Source organism: Lolium rigidum, chromosome 5 (assembly GCF_022539505.1).
Source record: "Lolium rigidum isolate FL_2022 chromosome 5, APGP_CSIRO_Lrig_0.1, whole genome shotgun sequence".
NCBI classification, from domain to species: domain Eukaryota; kingdom Viridiplantae; phylum Streptophyta; class Magnoliopsida; order Poales; family Poaceae; genus Lolium; species Lolium rigidum.
This window is the reverse complement of record NC_061512.1, coordinates 200152600-200175181: the sequence shown is the minus strand read 5'-3', so window position 1 is coordinate 200175181 and position 22582 is coordinate 200152600. Positions and strand designations below refer to the sequence as shown.

Sequence of the window (22582 nt, the reverse complement as noted above, 5' to 3'; positions counted from 1 at the left end):
AGTTGCGAAGTTGATGAGACTTTAATTACACATATGTTGTCTAAAAATCCACATTTGCTACTGAGGCCTCGAGTCTCCACTTGGTAAGAATACAATTATCAACAAAAATGTGTAAGCTACCAATGTTTGATGTTCGTTGTCTAGGAGAACAATCTCTATCTCTACTACTTAAAAAGAAGGAACATGTTCCCCCTTCTCCCCTACTTTGGTCGTCCTTTTGGTTTCGCCCCGCACGTGCCAAGCTGGGCCATGCCCATTACACTGCAAGTCTGCAATCCCTAGCTCTTCTCTCCCCTCTCCGTATCGAACCCTAGCGCCAGCCGCCATGCCTTCTCAGTTCTCACCCCCACGTTAGCTCCTTCCTCCCCCCGTCGGCATCCTCCACGCGTGGCCAGGGAAGCCCCAACTTGTTCTCGTCGGCCGTGCGATTTCATCATCTACATCCTTGCACAGCCTCCCGAGCTCCCCATTTTCTTCCAAGAGCGGCCAGGGAAGGGCACACCTGACTGATCTTGAATACATCTCCACAAGCTTCAAGCGCCGCCCTTGCCATACATCTCCACAACCCGACGCAGTATCCGCGCTCACCGGAGGACGCCGCCGCCCTATCGGAGCTCACACGCCTCTGCGGCCGCGCTATCCACCCTTGTCTTCTCCGAGCTCACACCACGACGCCCCCTCCCTATTCGACCTACCGCCGCCCTATCCGATCGGCCACGGACCAATCGGTCACGACGACGACGCGCGCCCTCTAACCCACCTACCGTCGACCTGGACAACGCTTGCTACCCACTTGATGTCTCCACTGCCCCCGCCGTCCGTGGTTCGCTGCCGGAAATTCAGAGGTTAGTTTGCAACGAAATTGCTGAAATATCTGTTAAGACAAAACTGCCAATTATGCAAGACAGACGCAGATACTTAAGCTATGTTGATTAAACCATTTTTTAATTGTCTCTGTTGATTAAACCATTGCAGAGTTCAACCCAGTAGTTTGTACAACCAATTTGTTTCTATATATGGAGATGCTTCGTAGTTATAACTCACATTTGTATCAAAATAATATTTTTTGATGGGTGTTGGGTACTTTTATTTCAAAGCAAATTAGCCATTTGTTACATATGCTTGAACTATGTTCTCTACCCTGAGTGATGGTCCATGTTAAGCAAAGCCTGCATACAGCGCTGGAGGCGTGGCTGTGTATACTAGAAACCGAAAAGCTGATTTTATTTGGGTGGCTGTGTATACTGGGAAACCGAAAAGCCGATTTTATTTGAGAAACTACAGTGATACCTAAACAAGCGATTAAAAGAAGCAATATGAATGCTTGTGCCAGTTTATGCTATGAAAAGAAGCCATATGAATGTTCTCGATTGTTTGTGTAAGTTCATGCTATGAAAACAAGCCATATTAATGTTTGATGTTTAAATTTTCTATTTTAGAAGAATTCTAAAATCTGCATTTAATTGTGGTACTTTAGTTTTTCTGTCATACATGTGCATTTCTATGACAGATTATATAATTGATGGTACACTTCAGCAACTATGCTAAAGTACCAGACATAAGGGGAATGAATACTTCTGGCAATGCAATATCTGATCAGGCATTTATGTGAATTACCTGTGCACGGCGTAGTTTTGGCTTAATATTCGAGCCTCACTTTAATTACTTCGATATACAATATCTCGGTTTAATATTTGAGTCTTGCTTCAGAGTGAATTTCCTGAGCACTGTATGTTCTTTTCTTTGCTATTATGTATAAGAGTAAATATGTAGAATTGAGTTATGCATATTACATTTTTCATGGAGGTGGTGGTTCTCCATCACAGAACTTGACCAAGTTAAATGTCACATCTTCCAACAGCACATTCTGAGCCTGCAGCCTACACTCTATTTCAGGGCATTACAAGCATGCAAAACCAAGGTGATTAGAAACTGATGTGTTCAACAACTGCCGTGTTTCTAAATACAGGTGATTAAAGCTTGGTTCATTATTCCTTTCTCACTTTGCTACTAGAGCAATGAGCATGGTCACGATGGTGTGCCACATTAAGGTTAACTGAAAAAACATCAAGTTCTTCATTAAAGTTCAGTATAAGACCATGTTTTCTTGTAACCAAAATTTGCAACTTTATTCAAGTTCAACGTTACTTCAGTATCCTTTTTCAGGATGTAGAATCTAGCAAGACCGCCAATGAAAAAGCCAACTGAACCCATATGCAGTAACCTGAAGTTTTTCTTTGATTCTATGAAGGTAATTAATTTGGTTTTCTGCTTCTGATGATGTGATTTTTGTAATGAGCACGATGATTGGGCGTGAGTATTTCCCACCAAGATTTCAAAATTCATTGAAAATCTGTGGATGGTAGCAATCAAGGCTAGCAGAAAGTGGGCGTTCAGTAGAGAAGAGACGAATTAAATTAAACCTCATTTTCCTTAATGTTAAAACTAGCAAGGGTGAAAGTTTATTGAGTTTTGGAATATATTATTAGCATGATCCTTTTACAACAAAAAATGATTTATAATATATTCCAAAGATCACTGCACAAGGATTCGAATTTCGACATCGTTGACTTGCTCTGGCAGAAGGCATGGCAAGGGGACCAGGACCTCCCAAACGCCCAAGGTAGTTGGCCTTAAAAAATATTTTGTTGCTCATTGTCTATCCTATGCTTAAATTGATCTTGGTCATTGCAGCGCATATGCATTTCTTCTAAAATCGTTACATCTTGTGCTAGAGCAGTAGTTACTGACGATTCTTGTGATGGTTCTCGTTATGAAAGTTGTATCTATTATCCTATCTAGAGACATTACTTACTTGGATCTTAAATTAAATCTCATTGGTTCATTTTGCTCTACAGTTTGTTCACACATACATTACATTCTTGTGTCATTCAGTATGTTGTACTGCATTTTCTTATGTGGAGTCAAGTGATAGTGTTAAGGAGTATTAGCATTCAGCAAATCTGGAGCATTTTCGAATTGCTTTCACATATTTTGATTATCTATATGGGACTAGCATATGCTGTGTTTACCACTTAGCAAACCGGTTAATATTGTAAAGAAGAACCTCAAGTTTCAGAAATATGCATGGAACTAACAGAAGTTCATGGGACTAGCATATGTTGTGCATCTTTCCATCATTTTTCATGCATCATATACTCCAAAGAAGATCAAAGCTGCAGTCTGAATTATCATAGAAGATGATCTGCATTAAACTATGATATTGGAATGACACTCTTTCAAGGTGAGGATGCATGTGGTTAGGTGTATGGAATCTGTAGTATCGCGGTAGATACAGTTGTTTTGTACAGAGAAAATCACATAGCCTGGGAAATGGCTATAACTGAAGGAAGGATTATTTTGATCAAGGTAAGAAATGTTCTAACAAATTTAGGGATACAGGTTTGCTTAGAATACTGAGTTGAAAACTTGCAGGAGATGTGATCGACCATCACTCGACATCCAACAAGTCAACCAAGTACAGGCCGGCTGATGAGATCAAGCTTTGACGAAAAACGAGGGATCCCAATCTCCAGGTTCACAAAAATGGTTTATGGAATGGCTGGTGGGGCTATACTGAAGATAGTGGACTTAGGAACAATGTGAGACATGGGGTAATATAGCCGTCATATGAATGTTAGTCCGTGTAATGCATTGTCATATATGACTGTTTAAATTATCAGTTCATTCTGTGCAGATTCAACAAGCCATTCAGGTGGACGTGAGGATTCCAAAACAAGGGCTGCTGAAGCGTTCATAGGTGTTTATGGTCAAATGCCAACCTTCGTGAGCACCAGCGTCGCTGTTGGATAGCCTAAAGGAGCACCCTTGAGATTACCCAAATGACGTGCTTGTGTTATCCTAATGACCACCGGCCGCATACATTTCAGATGTCCTGGGCCAATGCTGAAGCCTGGAAGTTTGGGAGCAGGTGACTACATGATCTCACTTTGTTGATTACCGCCATCGCTTGATGGGTATTACCTTCTGAAATAGTTGAAAGAATGCTTTCAGAAATGATATTGTTTCTTCTTGTCAGATATGTGATTTTTTTACAAAAATTTTAGAACAAATGTTGTAGCTGTCAGCACCCCTTATTATCAAGATCACTTCAAAAATAATTCTGGAAATTAATATCAATCACTATTTCAATGCAGCTTGAGATGATTTCTGATGCCATTGACAAAAACAATAGAGAAAGATGAGGCTGAAGAAGAAACATAAGAGCTCACCAACCAGGTAAAATGCTAACTATATTCTGCTCCAGATGACATATCATAGAAATATTCTCTTTAGTAAGTGTTTCACGCCATAAGGGCGAATTTGGATATACTTCAAGATCTTGTGCTTGTTGATGAGGCTGGCAAAGCTAACTTTGGATGTGTTTGGAACTCAAGCCAGGACAATCCTTGTCTTGCTAGGGAAAGGAGGCCATTTGGCTATGCTAGCCACTATTGCTGGCAACTGCAAAAGTTATCTTACCATCAGAGCCTTGGAGGAGATTATTAAGATTGATGTGCAAGCATTTAGAGAATATATGCAGATTCTTCAGATCAGTGCAGGAGAATGTTGATTATGAGAGCATACTGTCAAACTTCTTAAATTGGAATTCTTCTTCAATAGTATATCCATATAAGGTACCTAAACGTGGGCAAGTTATTGTCTTGCAAGCAAGTAATAGTTGATATGGAGGAAGAAGCTGCGGTTCTAATTGGCACAGAAAACAAAATCTTAATAATCCATAAAAGATGACAGTTTTTGTAGTTATCAACAACTTTTTGGGCTATGCTATCCAGTTTTTGCAGTTTTTGTTCTCTGGTACGAAAAAATAGCTTAATAGAACACGTTTTTGATATTTTCATAGTTAAACATATTGACGTGACCTTCAGTTTTACAGCATGGTTTAGTTAATGTAACATGAAGATTTCCTGATACAACATGGTTTAGTTATGTGTGGCAGCTGCAGCATCTTGCCAATTAGTTTCCTAAACTTCCCACTAAAGTTAATTTAATTATTCCTCCGCTTCTTTGTCTCATGGATATCGATGCGACTGCTGTAGGTTAATAAATGCTAGAGAGCACCACCCTTGAGTAGGTTTAGCTAAACATACAATGTATGATGGTTATTTATGCTACCAGAGGTTTTGCCATGGTTCTAATTGTGTATAGCATATTGGCCTTCTCAGGTGTTGCTTTCTGGATTTGCTCGCTGCTCTATGGATCTATTAATTCAATAAATGATGAATATGAACCTTTTGGCTAGATGAGTTGACATGAATAGCTTGAATGCCTTGGCTGGTAGCGGGGGCTTTGCCTTTTGAATTGTTAGTCTCCTGCAAAACACTCGCACATTACAAACTGTTCAGACAGGTTTGGAGAAATGAAATAGACCCATCAGTGGAACACTCATCCTTTCCATGAATGGAATCGCACCTTAAAGGCCAAGCCATCTATAGAACTCTTAGAACAAGCCCCCTTACTTTTTTTGAAATATTTGAGAGTAGCACCTGTAGCCAATCAGGACCTGTATATCTCACATTGCGTTTGAACTTCTACCCTGGAGATTTATCTCCTTTCATCCAACTGGTTTTGATCATAGGTAGCTGCTAAAAACTTACTCTTATTGACAAAGCCACTGAAATATTGGTTCTCACGTATCGACACCTTTCAGTTAAATACAAACTCATTTATTATTGGAACCTTTCAACTGAACATATCAAGGCAAGGAGAGTATCTGATAAGAGATTTTTACTGTGTTTCTTACAACTTTCTGTGACTATTTAATGGTTCCTATTATATTGGGCAATGGTCATTTGATGTGTTTTAGGCATGTTTTCCAAAATAAGCAGACATGACATTTAATTTTGCTACATGTAACAAAAACATAGCCATATGAGTATTTCTGGACTGGTTGCTACAAATCAAATGATTAGGCCTATTATGCCTTCCCTTTACATAAGGTCCTATTTCTGGTGAGCATGCACTATCTACTTCTTTAGGAAATTCATTAATTTTTAATTCCCTTATAGCAAGGTTAATAATGCTCACCTTCTTTATAGTTAGTATGTATGCTCTATTTTCTCAGCTGTATATTTGACCGTGGTTCTTTTTGTATTTGTCTGATAGGCTTAATATCAGAGGAACTGGCGATGATGATGTATAGTAATTTTGGTATGCAAGTATGATCAGGACTACCTTGTGTGGCTTGCGTGTTTTTGTAATTCTTAGTGATGATCGTGCTGTATTCTTATTGAAGAAAATAACATTACTTCATATGTAATTATTGAATGTGTTGATGGCGCCCAAAAAAGTGTTATCTTTATACAGTTGTTTGGAAGTTTTTATTTTCCTTAAGCTAGATTGCTTGTACAGGCTTCTTTGAAATGCTTATAAATTGTTGAAATGACATGCTTTCCTAATCCCCACCTACCTCAAGTTGCATGAAGAAATGAACCCCTTGACGTTTTTTTAATAAAAGTTTCTCCTGATGTTACACTACTGGCCTCTATTAGTCTTAAAGTCTGTTATATACCTTGATAATGCATTGAATCATTTGCAGTTGTGTTCTATTGTTACATAAATGTAATCTATGTTGCAAAAATGACTGAGCATGATTTACATATATTAGTATTTGATTCTACATCATATGATAGCTAGGAATTTATCTCTCATTAACTTTATGATTCTTTCATTTGTTTTTGACTCCTGCACATTCATTGATGGAGTAAGAGGGGATGGTTGTCAGGGAGAGGTGAAGGGGACGGACACACGCCACACACGCTGTTCTTTGAAAATAGGGACTGCAATTTGTGTCAACGCTATGATTGCCCTCCGACAAAAAGTTATATGCACTCTTGGAAACAACCAGAGTAATATTAGCATTTTATTTTACATCATATGATGGCCAGGAATTTATCCTCATTAGCTTTATGATTCTTTCATTTGTCTTTGACTCCTGCACACTCACTGATGGAGTAAGAGGGGATGGTCGCCAGGAGGAGGTGAAGGGGACGGACACACACCACAGCCACACATACAGTGATGGTGAAGAGGAGCGCCGCGAGGCTTCTCGTGATGGACATGAGGAGTGGGGCAAGCTTTTCGTTGGTGAGGACACGCGGCTTGTGGCGATGACGGGTGGGGGCGAGTAAAATGTGTAACAATATGAGCTTTTTTGGACCATCACATTACTTCTTGCCAAGAAGTGTTATTGGCATGTTGAAGATACATGCTCACATAACATTTTCTGCTTGGTAGTTGTCAAATGGTTAAAGATCAGAACCTAGATGTCAGTGTTTACCCATTTTAAAAAAGAAAGCTACCAAATGTATTTGTATACATGATAATAGTAAAAATAGTCGATAGATAGTGATGAGTATCTTTAGACCACAACCACTTTCATGTAACCGTTGCACTTTAATCTCAAACACCATCTCATGTTTACTGGATATAAGGACTTGTTAGCAGGTTGGGTTATCTAAGCCTCATCATTACAGAAGTCGTGGTACCTCAATGCATAACAATGTTGTATTGTCATTGCGCTCGGTATTATCATGTTGTAGTATTGTTGTAGTATATGTATATTATGATATCCATGATTTGTTTCGAATTTTCATAGTGAGTTCTGAATTACATATGTGCATTGAAAAATAAAATTTGAAGACCCGTGGCAACGCACGGGCATTTGTACTAGTAACACCATAAAAGTAAGGAAATGAAAAAAAGAATGCAACAACCTTGAGATCACCAGCTAGCTCATCTTTGTGTGGCAATTTAACTAAACTTGCATATGTTACCACATAACCAATACTCATCATAATCTCAACAATTGTTCCAGAGGAAGAGAAAAGCTTCTTGTCTCTTGCGGGGAACATAAATCGAATTGGTTGTGCTATAGTACTAATAGTAATGTAAATAATAACCCGCCACAATAAATCGAATTTTCCTGTGAATGGCTCTAGTCCAACCATATCGAGCTAAGTTCTAATGTTAACTCCTCCTTTTCCGAACTCGTATGCTTCAGCTCAGATCTTCTCCCAAACTCCTGTAAAATATGGAATCCATTCAAAAGCTAAATTATTCAAAATTAAGCAGCGACCATCACAAAATGCAAAGCACTACATGATAAACTGAACTTGTTCCTTGATGTAGGTACACAATGTGAAGAGAATGAAATAACCTGGTGGTGGGTCAATCACCTCAGCTGCATCAGCTCCTGCATAACAAAAAGGTTGCCAACGGGCAGGTGCTGAAGTATGATTTGCAGTACAATGTCGCCGTGCGAAGCAGATCTCCCCATGGTGGTGCTCGGTGACCTCCCGGACTCCTATATATTTCGTGACACCAAAGTCAGGTGATTGCGGTTGCCCGGAAATCTTGAGTCTGGACGTTTCCAGATGAATCGTAGGGAGACGTTCCGCACATTTTGCAAGTCTTTTTTTTTTGGGGACGCATAGTTAGCAAGTTAGATTGCAATGGAAATAGCAGTATTGAGAACAAGCAAGTGCGTGACTATTTGCCCTATCTCACAGCGTCCCACGATAGCCAACTATGCTGGGCATTAGCGAGAGCACTCCAAACCGTTCGATTCGTGACTGAGCTCCGCGTCCATCTTGGCCGTTGGAGCGTGAAACAAAAGCACCCGACGGAAACCCTAGCCGCCGCACCCAGCGCCCTCGCTCCGCTTTCGATCCCTTTCCCTGTTAGCTCCCTCGCCCTCCAGGCTCCAGCCGTCCCCATCTCCCACTTCTCTCCTCTAGCGGCCTGGACGGTGGTTCACGGCGGCGCGGCTCAGTGGTCAGGAGGCGCAGCGGTTGCGGCCTTGGCCTGCTTGGAGCACACGAACCAGTGGCGGCACAGGCGCCATTGCTTTAGTGAGCGCGGGCCTCGTCGCTGGGGAGCCGGCGAGCCTGCGATCAACGAGGCAGTGTACGAAGTGGTGTTGCGGCAGATCGAACTGAAGGAGGATCTTCAGTGGAGGATATCGTGCTACTTGAGCGTTTTCCCCTCTATTTGCATCAGATAAGGAGATCTGCTAGCTGTAGATGTGGAGATACGATTACTGGACCAGAAGCTCCATTAAACCGCTGGATTAAAGGTATACTTGATTGTTTCTTCTTTCCATCGTGTAGTGATTTAAGCATCAGATTGATAGTGGTTTACTATTGGTCTCGATGATGTAGTTATAGGCTGTAATTATAAACTTTGGTTGGGGAGAAGTTGTTGATATATGATATATGGAAATACTGTAACATTTTCTGTTTCGATAATTAATACACAGAATTACCCTTTTGTAGATTATGAAGGTCCAGATGGATTTTTAGCGACATTTTGGGCAGTCTTCTCATCCTCTAGGTGTATCATGATGTTTTAGTCTCTTTCTGGGCAGTCATGTGCTTGTATTTGCTACTCATTCAGGTGATCTCAAATTAGATTATGTTTCCATTGGTATGCAAGGTTTTTTCTTGGAGCCAGATGCATGTGTACTAACCCAAAATCATTTCTTCTCTGAAACCGGTAGGAGATTTTATCTGGTGCTCCTGTATGTCATCAGATACTTTCCTATGTTCGTTGGTTTACACTTATTGTTATTTTTGTGTGCAACGGGTCTTCTAGCTTACTCAAGCATTTTCTTTGTGCAGACCTAGCTGTGCTCCTTGAGTTTCTACCTTGGTGCATTCGAGTCGTCAATTTTGGACAACCCAACAGATAAATCTATAGGTACATGCTTCTGACCTTCTAGGTTTGTGCTAATTATCTCTTCCTTGCATTCTCACTAAGCAAGCACCGTCTACTATTCTGTGCACTGAGTGAATTATCGGTGCAGCTTAGTAATTATGTAGAGTGCATATTGCTCTAAGCTATTTTCAGACGATAAAATCATTGTTTGTGAAAGCAGATAGATTGTTAAAATATAGTAGAATATGCACACCTACAGGATTGTCGCCCTTTCATGCATGCTAAACTGATGTGCATAAATGGCATGTTGATACATCAAGTCAGTCATGTTTTTGATGGTTTGAACTGGCTTTGGGATAAGAAAACAGTGCTCCTTTTTAACTCCTGTGCTCAGCTGCACACACCTCTAAGGCATATTTTCTCTTTCTGCAGGTATTGTATGTGTAAGCTTACACATTATTCTATGGCCTATTTTTTCTTTCTGCAGGTAGCTCATGTATTCTTAGTTGCACTTATATTTCACTAATTTAAGTTTAACCAGTCTTGTAATTTTCATAACAAATATGGTCACTGCAATATCAATAAAAAAATGGATCTGCTTGGTCTCTGCATTCTTAGTTTGCGATGTTCGCCTCTTTGTCTCTGCCTGAATGCAATACGATTTTAGTTATTAGTTTCTTCTCATAATTTCTTATTATGGTGTCGTTATGTCTCAGTCAGACAATTTTTTTTCTCTCTGAAGTGTTAATCGTGTTATATATTAGACTCGGCTATTGAAATTAAACTTCTCTTTTGCAGGCCAATTTCAAACCTCCAACAAGGTTCCATGGTATGAACCCATTTGCTTTCCCCAAGTATGTGACCTTCACACATAATGCTTGGGCATTCTAAAAATACTAGATGGACCCTGCGCGCTTTGCTGCGCCGTCCTCATATCAAACACAATTATTTATCCATCACTTAAAAAATATGACAACAGAACTGACGATGGCCTTGTATAAGAGATTCTAAGTGAACCTCAAATTCTTAGTAGAAACAAATGGAAAGAAGTAGCAATTTGAATTATGGAGAGGGTAAGACATACAATTATTTGGAATGACTTTAGTCCAGAACTGCACGCCACATACTAAGAGAACTTACACATGTTAAGTAGGCAATACTTCTCTAAAGCAATAGTCAATACTTGGCACACTACACAACAGGTTTTTGTTTATCATGAATCGGACAGCCACAAGGAACACAAATGGTGAAGTATGTCCACTGCAAATATTTTCATTGGGGACACCCCAACTACATTTTATAACATCCAGGAACTCGGATATTCATAAAAGGTGGTTGTGGCCTCACAAACAAACATATTACTGAGTGTGCAACAAATATATGAAGATGGCCGTCAACAACTTCGAGCAAATCAGAAATACTGACCAGCAAGGGAAGCATTAACATAAATTAGGAACGGAATAATACAATTTTATCTCACCAGAATGATAAATAAACATATTTGTAGAAGCAACCCCCAAGTTAAAAAAAATAGATACATGATGGTATTATTTGACCGAATAAGAATGATCTTGGTCACAATGTATCTCTTATAATCCAGCTATTTAGGATTATTGATTGTTTCAAGAGACCATGTAGATTCATAACTACTCAAGCAACTCTTCAATAAGGAGAACAATGTAAATGCAAGCACATACCCAATGATTCTACTTCCAAATAATTTATTTTTTTGGGAGGATGGTGATGATTTGTAGCACTGCATCTATGCAAGCAACATCAGCATGTACATCCTCCTCTTTGGGCTCAGATATGTCAAACAAGAATGCACACAGTACTATATCAACACAATTAATGTTGACAGTAGCTACTTGTCACTACAGATGTCCTGAAAGATAACAAGAGCATGGAATAATTAGATTGAACTGCTATATTTTTCTACATGCCAAATACTCAACATAATTACCTCCCTATTAGTGGTTTTGTGATGTAATACTTCTTCCACTTATTTCAAATAGACCACTGAATTATTCAAATTTTACTCTCTCTACCCACGAGAAGAATTACACAGCAGTAGATGTTTAGTATGACCATGTATGCATCAACCTGGCCAATTTTCATCCTACTTGCTGCAGGAAGCATATCAATTCGAAGAAGTGTAACAACAGATGGCACTGTTTTGACATGGATTTTCAGTTTAGGAACTCACAAGGATCTGAATTTTAATCAGTGATTTGGAAATCTACCAGCAATGAGAGCACGCGTGAGTATATATCAGCAAGACGAAAATTTGTAAGCACCCGTAATAGTCTCATGAGAAATACAGTAAAAGAAAATGGCATTGTCGGAAAGTTCCATGTCTTGAAAACACCATACCAATGCAGCAAGGAGGCTTGAGCAAGATGACCCGCATACAATGGAAGTGATGACCAACACGGTGTGGCAAGAGGTCATAGCAGTTCCAAATGAATAGCTCGGGGTACCAGGAAGAGCAGACCAGCAAGGTTGGGTTCCGCCTGAGCTTCCCAATAGCACCTATAACAGTACATCCACTGATCTCACAATCCTAGACATGTGGATAAAACAGTTTTACTTTCATTGTCTGTATGGTTTTTTATTCAGATGAGTTTCCAGAGAAAGGAAAAAAATCAACAAAATAAAAGTAGAGATAAAAACTTAAGACACACTTTGTGGACAACCAATAGAATTGTTATCCTGACAGCACTCATTAGCTTACAGAGTTGATGTTCAGAGGTGGAGCAACGCTGACCAACAACGAATCTAATGGAGCACGACCTGCAGATTTATCTATCAAACCTCTGTTGTTACTTGTAGTGGTTCAATATTGGCATCCAGCTTGATGGCATAACGGCTGACTACACCAAACTTTTAAGCTACATTACGTACCAAATTTGCAGTTTGGGTGCAACTTGGTATAGTAAGTATTACCTTGATAGCAACGTAAGATAGACTTGGTTGTCGTTGTTACAGAAACATAATTAAGAGTAAGGTTCAAAGGTCGAATTCATGGTAGGGTACCTAAGTGCAAAATCTAAATGAGAATTCTAATAGTGCACCAAAGGGAGAGGTTGCGAGAAGAGAAAGCAATTCTAGTTTACCCAACACTAATTGAGGTACACAATAACTTCAGGATATCGAAAAGGCGGGTATGGAAGAAAACACCCATTCTTTTTCTCCTCTTTGGATGATCCTGGGAAAAACAGACAGACCAGTGTGACTGATAATAATCAAAACAGGCCGAGAGTGTTTGGAGTAAGGTCCTAATGTGTAATTAATGCACATATACTATTATTCAGAACATGGGTATCACAAGCTTCTGTTTACAACAACAAAAGTGAAGTTTTCAGAATTAGCAGGTCAGCATAACATAACATGTAAATCTGATTGAACATAATGCAACACTTGAGTCTCAACCGAAAGTTTCCTCTTTATTCCTCCCATAAAATATGTACACCGTGAGTGAATATGCCATTTGTTCTCCTGCAATGAAGATCTGAGAACACTAAACATCAGTTGGGAAACATGGAGCTTCAAATCTTTTGCAGAAATAAAAACTGAATGTTTGAAGCCTTGCATGTCCATGCCCGGCCACAACCATTGTCTGAAAAAATCAAAAAAACAACAAGACAAAGTAAAGTTTTTTCTGATAAATCTATCAATCTAGAATCATTGTTTGTTGAACATTAAAGATGCACTCTTGTCGACAGTTTGCAAAAGGTATTTAGAGTCTAGACAGATGGCGACAACTACACCTGCTCACACTGGATACTATACAGTCTGATTGAGGCATGGAGCAGTTTCAGTAATACGAAGGCATAGAGCAAGGTTCTAGATGGACACATAAATATTGCCATACAGAGAACCAAATTCGCATCATGTATTACTAAAATCTCTATTCAGCTGTTCAGTCACTATATACATTAGAAAAAAATAAGTTAAACTACTAACATATGTATAGAGAAAGACTCAAAGACATGGTTGAAGAAGAACTGAAACCGGAGGCGAGAAGATCTTGTAGAATCAAAACACACGAACTGCTGATTTTTCCATACCAGGTTGAAGTGATAGACAGGGTAGGGGATCAAGGAAGGATGGCTGCTTTGTTTCCGGCGGTGGAGGTGGACATGGGTGCAGCACCATCGACGGAGAGGAGCTTTCATCCCCATCTACCGGACGGCCGACGCGACGAAGACGGTGGATGCGGCCGGCATGATCGGCTACCGGAGTGAGATGACGGGAGCGGAGAGAGGCCGGTGCAACCCCGTTTCTTCACAACACTGGTCGGTTGGATCGCCGGAGATGTGGTAGGGAACGGAGTGAGTTGACAGCGGCCGTGCATCACACGCGATGGGGACATCATATTAGGCACGCAAGTTCGACGGGGAGAGGACAACGGCGACTGCGGCATGGATGGCGTCAGGTCAAAGGAATTCGGCAATAGAGGGAGGCGACCAGGCGGGGCTGAGAACGTGGTGGAGAGGGGAGGGGATGGGCAGGCACGGAGAATATCCCTTGCCTGGAGGCGGTATCCGAGTGAACCGCCTGACCGAGCGGCCGCCTTGCACACGACCAGTCGAAACGTGAGAAAGCGACGCATTATCTCTACGTGCGGGGCCCGTGAAAACGACCCCTCGATCGACCAGGAGTGCTCCCAAGGGTGGGAGCTTAGATCTCTTTAGAGATTTTCTGCCGATCACTGAGAACTAACCTGTTAATGCAGTTTTGATGTCATGGAATTCTTGAACAACATGGATTTGCAAGGAATCGGTTTTGGACAATTGATGATAATCCACCTCCTTCGCTACTAAATTATGCAATTAAAGCTTCTGTGATCTTATTCTGAAGCCCATTGAAGATGAATTAAAGATGTGGCCACACAGGTTTGTGGGCTTAAACCATGGATAGGCGCATATTTATACCTTATGAGCACTAGGGTATTTTTCTGCAAGCATGCCTTTGTCATTCAGTTATCTCCGTTTACATTAGGAAGTGTCTCAGTTTTTATCATCCCATCTATTTCGGAACAATGCAACCATGCTTGCCAATAAAGGCTACGGATATGTATCACAAACGTAGCGGCCTGCGATACAGTGTGATTAGTTCTTTATCAGATGTTTCGCCAGCATTTTCATCGCTTTCATGCATGATAGGTGTTGACTGTGTCTGTAGCCTTTGAGGGGCCTGAATCTAAATCTTCAGAGATTTATCATTTATATCAGGTATCTCTGACCCAGCTTCAACCATTGGCTGAATTCAGGAGTCACAAGGTCTATTTTACAGCCCATTTTGTTGGGCCTGTGCAATGATTAGCTCGTATGACTCAAGTTTCTTTCAGTCTAATATTGCAGTACCATTAAAGAAACGGTACAGTTACTGCTGGAGGATGCACCTGCAACGACAATATGCCGGTTCCTGAGGAGGCTGATGGGAACAGCGAGCGACCTAAGTCTCAGAGACAGTTACTGCTGGAGGATGCACCTGCAACGACAGAGGGTGCGCTCGGTGTCCCACCGCCGCCTCCTGCCTACATCCCTCCGAAGGATCTCAAAAGACAGAAGAAAGGACCAGCTAATAGTGGGAGAACAAAAGGTGTTCAAAACAATGTGGCGGGCTCCTCCGGGGAGTGCCGCCAAGTGCAATGAGTTGTGCAAGCTTTAACTGTCGTGGGTTGGGCAGCTCTGCGACAGTGAATGAGGTGCGTGATTTTGCACGCCGTGTTGCCCCTACCGTGTTATGTGTGCTCGAGACTCAAGTGCACAAGACTCGGGTTGAAAATCTTAGCAGAACGCTAGGATATGATAGAGCTTTTGCTGTAAGTAGTTCAGGCCGCAGTGGCGGTCTTGGGATTTATTGGAATAATGAAACAAAAATTGAGATTTTGCCGTATTCACAGTATCATATTGATGTTATAATTACTGAGAATGGCTGTGAGCCATGGAGACTTACTTGTGTTTACGGGGAGGCACAGACCAACCAACGTTTTAAAACGTGGGATATGCTCAAATATATAAAGTCTGCTTCATCACTCCCTTGGGTTTGCATGGGCGACTTTAACGAGGTTCTACATCGCTCGGAACACGTGGGTGTGCAAGAAAGGAGTAATGCGCAGATCGCGGGTTTTCGTGAGATGGTTGATGTATGTGGGCTTCGTGACCTTGGATACGAGGGCCGCAGTTGGACGTTTGAGAAGAAGGTGGTGGGAGGTTCCTTTTGTCGAGTCCGTCTTGATAGGGCCCTTGCTACGGCTGATTGGAGTAGCCGCTTTCCCTCGGCAACGTTGCAAAATATGGTAGCGGCATCCTCTGATCACGGACCAATATTACTGACTTGGGGACCTAAACCTGAGCAACGGCGAAGGGGAAACAAGAAGTTCAGGTATGAGCTAATGTGGGAGTCGCATGCTGGCTTCAACACAATGGTCGAGCAAACATGGCGGTCAGATGGTACAGCGGCGAACCTTTCAGCCTTGCAGAATAAATTAAAAAGCATGTCGGGACAGTTCATGAACTGGGACAAAGATACTTTTGGCAACGTGAGACTTGAGTTAAGCAAGCTTAAGGCGGAATTAGAGAGGCTGCAGGCAGATCCTCTGAGGACGGGACCAACACATGCCGAGATCAAAGTGACTGATCGAGTAATCGAGTTGAGCCATAGAGAGGAAATAATGTGGCAGCAGAGGTCGAGGATCCAATGGCTGACAGCAGGGGATAAAAATACTAAATTTTTCCATCTACGTGCTAGCCAAAGGAAAAAGAAGAACAAAATAACAAAGTTGAGAAAAGAGGATGGAACCATGACAAATGACGTACATGAAATGGCAAGTGCAACTACAAGTTTTTATAAGAACTTGTACAGATCGGAGGGCACCCAAGGTATGGAGGCCGTGTTGGAGACAGTCCCCACCAAGGTTACCCCCGAGATGAATGAGGGCCTACTCAAATCTTTCGAGGAGAAGGAGGTAAAGGAGGCCCTTTTCCAGATGTTCCCCACGAAGGCACCGGGACCTGATGGTTTTCCGGCACATTTCTTTCAGCGGCACTGGGAGTTATGCGGAGCAGAAGTAACATCAGTTGTTCTGAGGATTTTGAAAGGAGAAGATGACCCAGCACTCATTAATAAAACATTTATTGTTCTCATCCCTAAGGTGGCGAGTCCAGAGGAGCTGGGGCAGTTTAGACCGATCAGTCTTTGTAACGTCATATATAAAATAGCATCGAAGGTGTTAGCGAACAGACTGAAGGAGATACTACCGGAGATTATATCGGAGGAGCAATCAGCATTTGTTCCAGGGCGGATGATCACGGATAATATTATCACGGCGTTCGAATGCCTGCATTTTATGAAACGCAAGCGAGCCCGTGAGTTGAGGTGTTGTGCTTTGAAGCTTGATATGCGGAAGGCCTATGATCGATTAGAGTGGGACTATCTTAGTGCCATCATGATTCAGATGGGCTTCCACAGGCGTTGGGTGGAGATGGTAATGCGTATGGTAACAACTGTCTCATTTTCAGTTCTTTTCAATGGGGACCATCTCGAGAGTTTTACTCCCTCCCGGGGCATCCGTCAGGGTGATCCTATTTCTCCTTATCTTTTTTTGTTGGCAGCAGAGGGCCTTTCGTGCCTGTTAAAATCAAGAAATGAGTCATCGACCCTAAGTGGCATTAAAGTGGCGCCATCGGCCCCGATGGTTAGTCACTTACTGTTTGCGGATGACAGCCTGCTGTTTTTCAAAGCTAATAGGGAGAGTGCTGAGGAGGTGAGGGATGCATTACAACTATACTGCAATGCTTCTGGACAACGAGTGAACTTGGATAAATCATCTATTCATTTTGCGAAAGGATGCCAGAATCTGGTTAGGCAAGAGATCATGGAGATTGTGAATGTTCATAATGTCTCCTTGAGTGAAAAATACTTGGGTATGCCATCTGATGTGGGAGCCTCAATTAATGGAGCTTTCAAGTACCTCAAAGATCGAGTTTGGAAAAGAGTCCAAGGTTGGATTGAGATGTTGTTGTCGGCAGCTGGTAAGGAAGTGCTCATCAAAGCTGTGGCTCAGGCTATACCGACTTATTCGATGTCTTGCTTTCGGCTCCCTAGGGGCTTGTGCCATCATATAAACAGCCTTCTCCGTAATTTTTGGTGGGGGAGCAAGGACGGACAACGGAAAACATGTTGGGTTTCTTGGGAAGACATGACGAAGCCAAAGTACCTTGGAGGCCTCGGTTTTAGGGATATTGAGCTCTTTAACCTAGCACTTCTTGCACGCCAGGCATGGCGTGTTTTACAGGATCCTAGTTCGCTGAGTGCAAGAATACTTAAAGCGGTCTACTTCCCGGAATGTGATTTCCTGGATGCACAAGTGGGTACATCGCCATCTCGGATCTGGCGTTCAATCTGTGATGGCAGAGCGGTACTCAAGCAAGGGCTTATCAGAAGAATTGGAACAGGAGAAAATACAAGTATTTGGAATACCAATTGGTTGCCACGTGATGGGTTACTTCGCCCAATTGCTTGTATACATGCTGAGTCACCTCAAGTAGTCAGTGAACTCATTGATGTACAAACTGTGGCCTGGAATAGGCAGAAGTTGCAAACCTTTTTCTTGCCGATGGATAGGGATTTAATCCTGAGTATTCCTCTGAGCACAAGGCGACAAGATGACTTTTGGGCCTGGCACTATGACAGGAGGGGAGTGTTCTCAGTCAGGTCGGCATATCGCATGCTTGTTGACACACGAGAAAGAAGAACAGCATGGCTTGATGAGCAGGCTGGTTCGTCGGGGGTACGGGATGCAGAAAAAGAATGGACATCGCTTTGGAAAGTGAACGTTCCGTCAAAGATCAGGGTCTTTCTATGGAGACTTGCACGGCAGTCTCTCCCGACAATGGATGTTCTACATCATAGGAACATGGCGCCGCAACGGAGCTGCACAATCTGTGGGGGCGCCGACTCCTGGAGGCACTCTATCTTGGAATGCAACATGGCACGGTCTGTATGGGCTTTAGCACCGCATGAAATCACCGACATGATTGGCAATATCCAGGAGCATAACGCGAAGGCGTGGCTAGCGACGGTGATCAAAGCCCTACCACATGGTGATTTGACTAGGGTGCTTGTCACTCTATGGGCCCTGTGGCACGCAAGGCGGAAGGCAATTCATGAAGGGATTTACCAAAGTCCGCTATCGACAAACTGTTTTATCGAAAGGTTTCTTTCAGACCTGCACTTGATTGCACCAGTACAGACTATGGTGCGAGCAAAAGACACCAGAGGGCCAGCTTGGATCCCGCCGCCGGCGGGCATGGCGAAAGTTAATGTTGATGCTGCAACTTCCAAGAATTCAGCGAAGTCGGCTATCGCGGCGGTGGTTCGCGATGCAGATGGAACCTTCTTGGGTGCGTCCTCGGTGGTTTTGTTTGGGATCACAGACCCGGAGACTCTCGAAGCTATGGCATGTAGAGAAGGGCTATCTGTTGCAGCTGACCTGCTAATTAGGAGGTTTAGATTGGCAACGGATTGCAGCAATGTGGTGCGAAGCGTTGAAGGGGAAGGATGGGGCTCTTACGGCCATGTCACCCAGGAGATCAAAGCAAGGACCACGTCCTTTGAGAAGGTTGAGCTTGTTCATGAGAAAAGAACAGCGAATGTTGATGCACACACGCTGGCCAGAAGTTCCATTCATTTAGAGTATGGAAGGCACGTATGGTTTCAGTTTCCACCTGATGGAGTTTGTACGAGATATGTAAACAGTAGTAACTTGTAATAAAGAGGTGGAGAGTTCTCAAAAAAAAAATTTAAAGAAACGGTACCGAAATTTACCATTATCCTGAACTATCATACACAGTGAAGTGCGTTCTTACTTGTATTGCGCAGACCTGAAGCTTCAGAGTTTGTGGGTTGCATGAAAGAGATCCAAAAGTAGGATCTAACCATTAAGGCCCCAGACTGGTTTGATCTTGACCTAAAAGTATTGTCCAGTCCCAATCTGTTCTCTTATCTGAAATGGGCGTGGCAAACACTAATTATTAACAGTCATTTGCTACTGCCTTTGTGGGATCAAGTTGCCTTTTGTAGAATTGCATCACTCCATTTGGAGCCCCTAATAATTAGACAGTATTCAGATTTGAATTATTTGAAGTTGCTGCCAGCTGAAACAGGGGATAGTCCTCCCTTTTTTTTGCATCTCCCGGTAGGCGGTACTGGTACTTTGTTTTATTATGGATTAGTATGTTCAGTGTTTGCTAAAATTTCTTCATAGAGCCGCCTATTTCCTGTTTCTCTTTGTTGCAGAAGTGTTGCCTGCTCGGTTTAGTCCTCTTTCATTTATTCATTTTACTGCATTGATAAGTAGATATCTGAAATATCTGCAAGGACATGATTTCTTCATTTCAGCCATGGTGTACGTTTTGAATTAAACTTGGTTTAAGAAATTCCTTGTGCTATATTTCCTATCTGTTCAGAGGCATAGCAGGTGTAGCCTCTGAAGTTGGAACATGTGATAAGTCACAAATGTTTTTTGGTGTGTGTGTTTCTCAGCAAACTGCACTGATACTTTTGTGCAGGTTGAATGCAGCATGGCAATACTTCCTCTCTGGATACTCACTTTTTTCCCCTGTTTCTTATCACCCTGTTCTTCCCAGGTGGTTCCAACAGGTGAGGCAATCTTCGTACGTGCACTTCTGATCTTACATAGGTACATAGGTAGCTTACCTCTTATATTTGTTCATAGATTCGTACTACCCATGTGCTGTGACAAAGCTTAGGCTAGACATCACTAGATTGTAGTCCACGAGGACTCTCTCATGATACTGCCCAAGGATCTTTTGCTTGGTAGTTAAAGGTGAGCTTGCCTGATGCATATTATTCTCTTCTATTTAGCACTGTCAATGCATATTGTTCTTTTAGTCATCCATGACATTATCCTGCTTTTTACAACAAAAGAAAAATTACCTGCCTTGATTTGTGTTTGGTAAGAAGATCTGGTTGACACTTAATCTATTATGGTATACACTATACCTGAGATTAAATCTAATATGCTCTCTTAGAAAATCCTTCCTTTTTCATTCTCAGCTGAACATTATTATTGTTTTGAAGCTAATTACCTCATTTCTCTGCATGATCATCGACATTCCTGATATGTAATCTGCCTGAGCAACACACTAACCCAAGGGAATGACCAGCATGTTATCTATATGTCATTGGATCTAAAGATTACACTTATTCGCCCTGTTTGACTTATTTGTGAAACTTCATGACGTTCCTAATCTTTCTCTTAATATGATATAAATCATTACTACCTGAATGATTTAGTGTTGTGTGTTACTTACCGCAACGCATCAAATTGAATTTTCCTTCACATGCTTAAACACTATATGCTATTGCCTAAACTTCATCTCTGTTGCATCTCACCAGTAACCAGCCATGCGCATGGAGGTGCTCGAGGTTCCAGCCGCAGTCATGCTTGAGCCCATTCTGAAGAAGCCGCACCTGCCCTTGCCAAAAAATGTCTCGTGTGACTGCATCTCAGATTGTCCATACTACCCCCAGTTTGGCTGCACCTCCCTCTTAGTATATGTTCCGCTGTCATGTAATTGTCATGTTGTCTGCATATATCACTGTATTTCGACGTACTAAACCTCCTTTGATCCTTATATACCTATTTCAATCCGTTTTCAACCTGTATTAAGTGCATGTACCCCTTGTGCAAATCATGTGAAGTTGAATAGACAAGGTGTTCCACTGCATCCATTTTCGATATGATGTTACATACCATACTACAGGTTTCATGTAGGTCTGGACCTTGTCGAACTGGGCTGTCTTGCATCTCACTATGACATGAAGCAGGAGCAACTAGATGGTCATGTACTCATGTGACTGTTCGGCTGGATTGTGTTGGATCTTACTCGAGCAGACTATACATAGCTTTTTTCAGTGTAACTGGTTCTTTCCATTGGACCACGATTAGAAAGAGATTGGACCGCCAACGACCGGCTAGGAGGCGCCCCAAGGGGCGCCCCAACCACTAGTAGTAGTAAATCTTCGTTGATATCAACCGGCATGCTTGAAGTATTCCATGGTGACAATCTGTATTATATATGATAATTAAATTTCGGGGCGATTTTACAACGGAAACATATCTAAATTTCATGGTAATTTTCAGAGCAGTTTCAGGAAGCGAATCGTAATCAATATGGCAGTTTTAGGATTATCAAATCAGGATCGTGCTCCGATCGGTTTTTTGCAATGCAACGCTAGGGATCACAGCAATATAAGGTAAATCTACATCTACACTATCTACACTACTTAAAAAGGAGGAATATGTTCCCTATTCTGCCAGCCTCCACTACGACAGACTTTTCGTCGTCCCTCGTGGTACTCCCGTCTCGCACGCGCCTATGGGCCGCGCTCCACAACCAGATCCCGTCCTCGCGTTCCCCTTGCCCTCGCCTCCTACGCCACATGTTGTTCCCCATCTTTGGGAACGTTGCATGGATCCTCCGCGACGCGCCGCCGTCGACACCCCGGAGCGCGTCCTCCTCGAGTTGAGATGTTGCCGCTACTGCTCCTTCTTGGTCCGGACACCTCACTCCGCCTCCGCCAGTCCGCCTCTCCCTCCACCTCCTCGAGTGTCCCTAGGGTTCCCCTCTTGGCTGCTCGCGCGCCGCGGGGTTCCGAGGAGGGTTGTGTTGCTCGCTGCTCGGGGGTCACCCAAATCGGGCCTCGCGGGAGCCTATTTCCTCGCCTGCGGCCGGTGCTTCCGAGGTTCTGGAGTTGAGCATTCGGTTTCGCCTCCGAGAGCTAGCGACGGGGGGTTCGGGCGTTTCTGGGGTCTAGATCGAGGTCTGCGAGCTCGCTGCCCTCAATGCCGCAGAGGTTGGGTGTCAAT

General features: G+C 42.5%; 1 long non-coding RNA gene across 8 annotated transcripts; it reads left to right on the top strand.

The window, feature by feature from the left end:
* Window positions 1–8679: 8679 nt before the first annotated feature.
* On the top strand, window positions 8680–21442 carry LOC124653707. 8 transcript variants are annotated; one of them, XR_006988002.1, is made up of 8 exons: window positions 8680–9097; window positions 9297–9720; window positions 10111–10165; window positions 10477–10532; window positions 14417–14576; window positions 20259–20349; window positions 20426–20536; window positions 21109–21442. It is a non-coding gene; the product is annotated as an uncharacterized LOC124653707 (long non-coding RNA). The 8 variants fall into 8 exon arrangements; XR_006988006.1 differs by lacking the exon at window positions 21109–21442 and having other exon boundaries at window positions 9297–9516; window positions 9642–9720; window positions 20426–21012; XR_006988004.1 differs by lacking the exon at window positions 20426–20536 and having other exon boundaries at window positions 20337–20389.
* The last annotated feature ends 1140 nt before the right edge of the window (window positions 21443–22582 follow it).